The following is a 9,644-nucleotide window of genomic DNA, read 5'->3' as shown; positions in this document are numbered from 1 at the left end:
GAATATGACTTGAAGCCCCCAAGATGGGCCCTTTGGTAAACCTCGTGTCGTGTTCCATTCCGTGTCGCGTTCCGTGACATGTTCCGTGACGTGTTGAGGTGCCCCGTGACGCGTTCCGGGGTCAAAATGCAAAAGTTCCAGAAAGGGTCTAGTGCCGCCCCGGGGCCTAGAAGGGGTCTCGGAAGGGTCTCTGAGGGTTGGTCCATCACACTTGGTATCAGAGCCGCCCTCACGGGTGGCGTGTGCAAACCATCGTGCTGGGGAGCCTGGGCTGAGGCGTAATGGAAAAACCTTGAAGGGTACCTTACAAGCATCGAAGATCGAGGTGGTGGAGAATTTTTACAAAAAAAAAAGAAGGCTTATTGAAGATTTCTTTGAGTTGGGAGAGGAGATAAGAGTGATGAAGAGGAAGATGGAGATGGGAGGTGAGAAGGAAAAACGTGAGTTGAAGAAGAAGGTTGGGAAGATGGAAGAAGATCAGTAGGAGCTGAAAGAGGATCTGATGGATCTGAATGAGGACATTGAAAAATGGATCGCAAAGAGGAAAAAGGTGGAGGAGTGGGATGCACTAGAGGTGGAGAGTGAATTGAGGAGAAATTTTTCTTTGGAGTATGGAATGTCGATTGCCTATGGGGGAATGCCGGGAGAAAGGAGAGAAAAGATCGTGAAGGGGAGAGATGTTGAGGAAAGTGGGAGTGAGAAGGAGGTAGAGGAGAAGAAAACAAACGGTGCTAAGATGAAAAAACCTATACAAGGAGAATGTGTGGTGAGAAGAAGTGTGGATGAGGAACGTGGGAGCAAGAAAGGGGTGGAGAAGAGGAAAGTGGAGGATGTTGAAGTGAAGAAAACTATGCCTAAACTTACGAATGTGCCACTACGGCGGTCTGTGCCTTCAAAGAGCAGGGAGCTGAGTTCGAGCTCAGGGTCAGAGGAAGAAGATGAGGAAGAGAGTGGGGATGAGGAGGATGAGGATGAGGAGAAGAGGCGGGCTATGAAGGCCCAGTTCGTTCATTTGATGAAAATTATGCAAAAGGGATTGAAAGAGCGGGGTATTGTGGAGAAGGAGGGGAGACGGGCTAAGGCAAAAACGCCGGCCCCTTGTTTGAAGAAAAGTGATGTTGATGAGAAAGGAGTGGTGAAGAGGCAGAATGTAGGTTTGGAGGTGAGGCAAAAGGTGCGAAAGGAGATAAATCTGAAGAGGAATGTGATGTTCAGGGAAGGAAATGGAAAGAGTGTTGTGGATGGGGTGCTAATTGAGGAGATGGACGAGGCCGAAGAGGCTAAGTCAAAATCTTGTGCCTATAGCATGCTGCAGGGTTATACACCTTACGTGCTGGAAGAGATAGAAGGGAAGAGTGAGGAAGGAGGAAAAGGGGGGAAGAAGGAAGGCTCGTCCGGCCCAGCGAGCATAAACGAACTGGGACCACATGTTTTATTGTATGATCGGGTTAAGCTGAAAGAGTGTGCGGAGTTGAAGTCCTGTACTGATGCTGAGGTGAAGTGTGGTATGGAGAGGGGTGAGTTGAGGAGTGAAGCTGAAGGGAAGTGTGTTAAGCTGGAAAAAGGTGCTGAGTCGAAGAAATGTGTTGAGAAGGAAGTGAAGCGTGGTGAGGAAAGGGACGAGCTGAAGAGGAAAAACATCTTGGAGCAAAGTGGCGAGAAGCGGGAAGGAGATGGAATGCTGAAGCGTGGTGCTGAATGGAAGTATGGTGGAGTGGAGGAAGGGAAGGAAGGCTCGTCGGGCCCAGCAAGCATAAACGAACTGGTGCCTTGTATTTTACCATGTATAGATATTAAGATGAGGAACAGTAGCCAGTTGAGGCGTGCCGAGTTAGGAGGTAAGGGAGTTTTGAAGTGCACGGAGGTAGGAGTGAGAAAGGAAGACTCGTCGAGCCCAGCGAGTATAAAAGAACTGGTGCCGTGTGAGTTACCTTGTGCGGATAAGAAGAAAATAGGAGATGGTGTTTTGGAGTGCGTTGGAGTAGGGGAGAAGAAGGAAGACTCGTTTGGCCCAGCGAGTATAAATGAACTGGAGCCTTGTATCTCACTGTTTTTGGATTGTGTTGGAGAGGAGGAGGCGAAGGAAGACTCGTCTAGCCCAGCGAGTATAAACGAACTGGAGCCCCGCGTTTTACTAAGTATCGATAAGGAGTTGAAGTGTAAAAGTGAAGTAGATAAGGAGGTAAGTAGGAATGCGGAAGTGTGTGTAGGAGTAGGGAAGGGTAAGGAGGACTCGTCGAGGCCAGCGAGTATAAACGAACTGGTGCCTTGTGTTTTGTTTGATGCTGAGTTGAAGATGAAGCAAAGTGTTGAAGTGAAGAAGAAGGTTGAGGAGGAAGAGAAGGACTCGTCGGGGCCAGCGAGTATAAACGAACTGGTGCCTCGTGTTTTTTCGGATGCGGATAAGAAGATGAAGATTGAGGATGGGGAAGACTCCTTGCGCCGGGAGGATAAACGAACGGGCAACCCTTGTGCTAAGCTCGTGAGCCGCGAGGGTAAACGAATGGCCGGATGTGTTGAGGATGAGGAAGACTCCTTGCGCCGGGAGAATAAACGAACGGGCAACCCTTGTGTGAAGCTCGTGAGCCGCGAGGGTAAACGAATGACCGGGTGTGTTGAGGATGATGGGGAGGAGCTCGTTAGCCGCGAGGGTAAAAGAATGGCCTTGTGTGATGAGGAAGGCTCCTTGCGCCGGGAGGGTAAACGAATGGTAGCACGTTGGGTGAAGAAGGAGAGGAAGAGGAGAGTTGAGGAAGAGAGAAGTAGTGTGGAGGAGAGGAGGAAGCGTGTTGGAGAGGAAGGAAGTGTTGAGAAGAAGAAGAGAAGGAAGATATGGAAACCAGTGAACTTTTCATCTGTCTATGGGGCAAAGGAGGAGACAAGCTTGTCAAATCCAATGCCCCTTGAATCTGAATCGGCTAGCAGGCGACAACGGGTTAGCTTTCGCAAGAAAGTGAAGTCCCACTGCTGCGAAACCGAGGAGGAGTTAACTTGTGCTTCAATGGCTAAGTCAGATGGTACAAAGCCCTCATGCAGCAAACGAGGAGCAAAGGCCGAATCCGAGGGTAGCAGACCCTCACGCGGCATTAAGATTGGGAGTGCTGGGGAGCTCCAGGTGCGGTCCAACCATGGCGAGTGGGTCTTCAGGAAGCGAACCCAAGTGGCTGAGTTGGGGAACGACATCGAACCCACGCTCAACATGAAGGCAAGTTTCAGGCAGACACATGAGTCAAGGAAACCCACGTGTGCAATCAAGCCCATTCTGGTCTCTGGGCCTAAGGGATGCAACCATCCTGGTGGAATCAAAGTGGCCGAAAGACTACGAGACGAAACCAGGGAGGAAGCAAGGAGGCTTCACACTCCTATGAGTTCCATGCAGATCCGGCTCTTCAAGGAGCAAGTAATGAAGAAGAGGGCGAGGTGTGAAGGCTTAGCTCTCGTGCGTGCTGTCAAGACGGATCCGGGCATGCTCAGGCCCATTTCTGAAGCAAAGCGAGGCGTGGTGGCCCCTCACCGAGAGTTGCTTGAGCAGATGGGAACCTTCTTGTCTTTTCAGGCCATGCAGGGCCAGTTCGACGTGACTACGGCGGGGGACATAACCTTCGCAATGCAAGCCCGAAGGTTCAACGCTATGCAATGGACCCGACATGCTTTCATGTTCTGCGTAGAGATTGATCTGGCCATCAAGGGCTTGAAATTTCAAGTTGGCTTGGCATGTACGGATAGATCTAGAGCCTGCCTTCTTTTCTTGCGCATGATACAGTCAGATCTGGGCAACAGAGGCCCGAAGGTGATCGCAGCGAGGGAAATGGCCCTCACACTCCAGGCGCGGCGGTTTGATGCAACCCATCAGGTCGTCATGAGCTGGCCAGGCGCTCTAACTCTCCAGTCCAACCAGGGTCCGTGCTCTCATCCTATCCTTCGGCCGGGGCAAAATTCAAGAAGGGTGGGGGCATTTGATGCGGGAGACTCGAATCTCTCGCGGCAGGCTAAGCGACGTGCACCTTTTGGGCGCGTCGTGCGGGCTGCTCCTGGCACACGTGCTCCTCGTGCAGCTCAGTCCAACGGAAAACTTCCCCAGATCTTCTTCAAGCAAACTCAAAGTGGGTTCAAAGAGTGTGCTGCAACGTGGGGAAGAATTCCAAGTATCCTAAGTGCTCCCCTTCCAGGTCAGTCCAACAGAAGACTTCCCCAAATCCAACTCAAGCCTCACAAAGTTCAGTTCAAGGTGTGCGCTGCAACGCGGGGAAGGATTCTAGACGCGAGTGAAATGGACCTCGCGCGAAGGGCCAAACGGCATGCTGCTTCCCAGCAGGTCGGGTGGTTTTCTTCAAAAAGAGCTTCATGTCAGATTCGTGCCTCCAAGGGCACAAAGAGAATAGCTAGAAGAAAAGGGCGCGCGCTACTGAAGATTCGGACGATGGAGGTCCAACTCTTTTCAAGGGGAGGTGCGTTCAAGGCAAAACGCACCTCTTACACTCTCTTCATCGGCAATGAAATGCAAGATCTCGCCAACGAGGGCCTTCTTCCGCAAGGTGTCATTGCCTGGACCCTTGCATTCTGGGCTTGGCATTCAGAGTGAAAGCTGCTTGCTAAGTCCTTAGTCCACAGGCAGCTCGGCGCGCTCAAGCTGCTTGGCCTAAGTTGGAGCATGGGTGCACAACATGTCTTCGACTGGGTTACCCTCCATTCTGTGCTTGTAAATTTTGGTCAGCAGGTGGATGGGTTGATGTGCACAATAAAGTCTCTTTCACAATTCTGCCTAAGTCCCATTCTACTCCACAGTTGTAAATTGAGTCAGTGGGTGGAATGCAAGAAGTATGAAAAGTCCATGTTTCACGTGTGTAAATAGAGTCAGTGAGCATGGCACCTAGCGGGTAGACACTGGCCGCCTTGATAGTGAGGCGTGTTAAGACCCCCGACGATAAATATGAGTTTGAGTCATCTTGCAATTTTCAAAGGCCAGTAAGTTGTGCCTCCCCCACTCGATGTGGTCATCGAGTTTTTTCAAGGGGAGGTGTGTATGAGGGAGTACTCCTTGTAGCTCCCTCACCCACGGTTTGGGCGTCGTGTTGATGCGCGTTGATAGCTCCACCCACCCTCCGTGACATGGTCCCTTGCTGAGCCCGTGTAAGCTTGTAAATGCTTTCTATCTATGAATATGACTTGAAGCCCCCAAGATGGGCCCTTTGGTAAACCTCGCGTCGTGTTCCATTCCGTGTCGCGTTCCGTGACGTGTTCCGTGACGTGTTGAGGTGCCCCGTGACGCGTTCCGGGGTCAAAATGCAAAAGTTCCAGAAAGGGTCTAGTGCCGCCCCGGGGCCTAGAAGGGGTCTCGAAAGGGTCCCGGAAGGGTCTTTGAGGGTTGGTCCATCACAACACCTATGAGGGTAGTACTCCTCCCTCACCCACATGATGGCGTCGTGGTATGCAAGTTGATAGCATCCACCCTCTGTCTGTGATTTTCTCGTCCCTCTAGCCTTCTTGGCTTCTTGTAATTATTCTCGTGCCTCCGTTGCACTTCATAATATACATATCGAGTTACCTCATTTCCGTGTCGTGTTACCTTGCCCGTTACGTGTTACCTGCGGTTTTCCGTGACGCGTTCCGTGTCGCGTTCCGTGTTACCTCCAAAAACGCTTCCGCATTGCTGTGGGGCTACCGAATAGAGGGTGATCCCTCATGAGGCAGGCTCCATAGGGTGGGTGTTGCCTACCCAAAGACGGCACCGAGAGGTCGTCGTCACACTTGGTATCAGAGCAAACTCCTCGGCTGGTGCGTAATGACCCCCGAGTGAGTGAGTCCTGGGCAAAGTAGGATGGGTAAAAAGAAGAAAGGTGCAGGAAAAGTGAAAAATGAGCACAAAAGTGTGGATAGGCCTGAAAAAGAGGCCGAAAAACTGCAAAATGAGCAGTTTTATGCTGAAAAACACAAGAATTTGACTCACTGGTCCAAAAACGAGGTCGAAAAACGGCAAAATACAGATTTTTATGCGAAAAAAATGGAAAACGAGCATAAAGAAGTGGAAAAAACTGGTTTTCGGGCCGAAAAATGGCGATTTGAGCAGAAAGAAGCCGAAAAAACTGGTTTTGAGGCCGAAAAACGGAAAATTGAAGATTTTTATGCCGAAAAATACAAAATTTTGGCCCAATGGTTTGATTTTGAAGATGACAGAAGAGCTCTCTAGGCCACCAAGGTGAAGTGGTTGCAAGGTGGCTATCATTTTTCGAAGCATGAAGAAGTAGATCTAGACACTCGTTTGAAGCTTGTTAAGCAACAGCAGATACATATCAAAATCAAGCTTGAAGAAGTCAATGATAACATAATCGAGTGGTCTGAGGAACACAAGAAAAACCTGTCATTCGATCTCGTGTTGGTGGAGTGAAAATTGCAAATGTTTATGACAGAAGAGTATGGTCAAATCATTGCACAGGGAGGTATGCCAGATGAGAAAAGGCAAATTGATATAATCCCAGTATGCCAGGATACAGAAGATGTTGAAGGCTACTCCTCTGACAGTGAATACGAGTCAGAAAGTGCTAGCGGTGCAGAACATATATTGAATGATCCAGATTGTTGGTCTGCAGCAGAAAGCACTATAGCCATGGCCGAACAGATGATATCACAGGGCCAACTGACTCCCGAACAACAGATAATGGTAGAAAGGATGAAGCAAGCGCTGGCAGTACACAGCCAACAAGCTCAGGATAATGTCCAGGTACAGCTCAGTAGTATGAATTCAGTATGTACAAATTCCGATGCTGAAGATGAGCAAAGGGTCCGTCAAGAAGAAGCAGACTATGAGCAGTATTATTGGAGAGCCGAAAGCTGGCGTGACGACTCAATTGATGATCACAACACACAGGATAGTCATTATCCAGAAGTAAGTATGCAGTCACAGTTTGAGCAACCATTGGGTCCAGATGAATCAGTTGTGGGCAGTGAGTCATATATGCAAAATCAGTATGAAGAACTCGTAATGGAACGGGCGAGTATAAATGAAACCGTGGTCCAGAAGCCTCCAGTTTACATACAAGGGGCCAGTATACCCAGTTACATGGTAGATGGAGTGCTTATCGAAGACTATTATGAATGGCAAGCGACCTCTGGGTCGGATTCACAGACAGAAGAGCAGCCTGAAGAACTCGTAGTGGAACGGACGAGTATAAAGGAAACCGTGGCCAATCAAGCTCCAGCATGCTTACCAGTGGCCTTTGGGCCTAGTTATTTATTTCATGACGTCTTGATAGAAGAATGTGCTGAAGAAAAGACGACCTCAGAGTCGCATCTATTATCAGATGGAGTGATCCTGGAACAATGCAATGTCCTGGATGAGGCAATTTTAGCCCATCCCCAACCGTTTTTCCCTCCCTATGGCATGCAGTCGATTTCGTACTCGCATGATCCATTTTGTTATGAAGACTCCTTGAGCCGGGAGGATAAACGAACGGCCAGATCACAAGGTGAAGACTCCTTGAGCCGGGAGGATAAACGAACGGCCATATTCCACGATAACATCCTTGAAGACTCCTTGAGCCGGGAGAATAAACGAACGGCCAGAAGACAAGAAGAAGAAGAAGGAGAAGAAGAAGAAGAAGAAGAAGAAGAAGAAGAAGAAGAAGAAGACGAAGAAGAAGAAGAAGAGGAAGAAAACGGAGAAGAAGAAGAAGAAGAAGAACAAGAAGAAGAAGAAAACGAAGAAGAAGATGAAGAAGAGCAGAATGCAAATCTTACAGCATATGAAGTCAAGTCAGAAGCAGATGAGGAAGATAATCGTCAGCAAGGGAGAGCGGTCTGTATATCCTCACAACAGATTGACATGGCAAAGGTTATGCTCAGACGGGGTGACACCTTGAAGGGAACAAGCGCTCAGACGGAGTCGGGTTCGAACTCGCGGGCTGCTGACCATCCCCTAAAGCTGCCGGAGGCCATTGTTAGGTTTGAAGAGGTGAAGGCAGAAACCGAGCTCCCAAGTTCAGATGATGAAATCCTACTGTGGAAGAAGACCGACATGGACCAGTTTATGCCGCGATGGGGTGAAGCCCTCAAGGGAAAAAGGGGCCAGACGGAGCCGGATGCGAGTTCGCGGATTGGTGACCCTCCCTTTGGTATCGTCGGGCTGCTGGAGGTCATGGTCGGGTTTGAAGAGTATCAGTTATATGCAGAGAGTGGCAGAATTGAAGACTCCTTGACCCAGGAGGATAAAGAAAGGGCCATACAAGAGATTGAGAACACATTCCTTCACTCCTTGACCCAGGAGGATAAAGATACAGTCCTTCACCATGAGCTACAATTAAACGACTCCTTTGGCCGGGAGAATAAAGAAACGGCGACATCTTCTTGTGAAGACTCCTTTAGCCGGGAGAATAAAGAAACGGCCATCCTGGATGATGAAGACTCCTTATGCCGGGAGGATAAACGAAAGGCGAAAGTTGATATCGAAGACTCCTTTAGCCGAGAGGATAAACGAACGGCCACAGGTTATGTGGAAGACTCCTTATACCGGGAGGATAAACGAACGGTAACAGTTTATGTTGAAGACTCCTTTTGCCGGGAGGATAAACGAACGGCCAAAGAGTTTGTTGAAGACTCCTTGCGCCGGGAGGATAAAGAAATGGCTATGCTTATTGATTATCTTTTCGAAGGCTCCTTCTACCAGGAGGATAAAGAAATGGCTATGCTTATTGAAGATCTGTTCTTAGACTCCCTGTGCCAGGAGGATAAAGAAACGGACAACTTTTCTTCACATTATGTTGAAGACTCCTTGCCGCGGGAGAATAAAGAAACGGGCATGTGTGCAGTTGAAGACTCCTTGCCGCGGGAGAATAAAGGAACGGGCACATCTTACCTTGAAGACTCCTTGCCGCGGGAGAATAAAGGAACGGGCACATCTTACCTGGAAGACTCCTTGCCGCGGGAGAATAAAGAAACGGGCACTTGTTCTCATGAAGACTCCTTGCCGTGGGAGAATAAAGAAACGGGCACTTCTCAGGTTCAGCCTGAAAAGACACCAAGCTCCCTGCGCCAGGAGCCTAAACGAACGGCCATTTATCCAGTTACTATTTGGTACTTGAATAGAGTACATCTTCGAAGGATAAAGATCTCCCGTCGCCAGGAGTATAAAAGAATGGCTTATGTGCAAGCTGCTAGGAGAGCAGTCCAAGACTCGCGGTGCCACGAGTATAAACGAACGGCTAGTTCCTCTTCACGGGACGCTTTATGCGTCAGTATAAGGATTGGAAACTCGCATCGCCACGAGTATAAACGAACGGCAAGTCCTATTGCACTTGGCGCTGGAGGCGTCATCACAAGAGCTGCAAACTCGCGTCGCCACGAGTATAAAAGAATGGCTGCTGCTCGTTTAATTGGCGATGTAGCTGCCAAGACGAGGGCTGAAGACTCGCGTCGCCACGAGTATAAAGGAATGGCTATCCCCCCTTTATTGGGTGCTTTATGCACCAACAAAAATGCTACCTTTGCAAGACGGCGGCATACTCGAAAATATTGGGCTTACCTGGCCCAATTATTTTTAAGGGGAGGTGCGTCATCACAACGCACCTATTTTCTGAACAAAGGATTGACAGATCAGGCCAATTGGGGCCTTCTTTTCCAGATGATTCAAGGATTGACAAATCAGGCCAATT

This window comes from Lygodium microphyllum, chromosome 15 (genome assembly GCF_053477565.2).
Source record: "Lygodium microphyllum isolate KBCC chromosome 15, Lygodium_microphyllum_v1.1.10, whole genome shotgun sequence".
NCBI classification, from domain to species: Eukaryota; Viridiplantae; Streptophyta; class Polypodiopsida; order Schizaeales; family Lygodiaceae; genus Lygodium; species Lygodium microphyllum.
The sequence above is the reverse complement of the archived record's forward strand: the minus strand, read 5'-3'. Positions refer to the sequence as shown.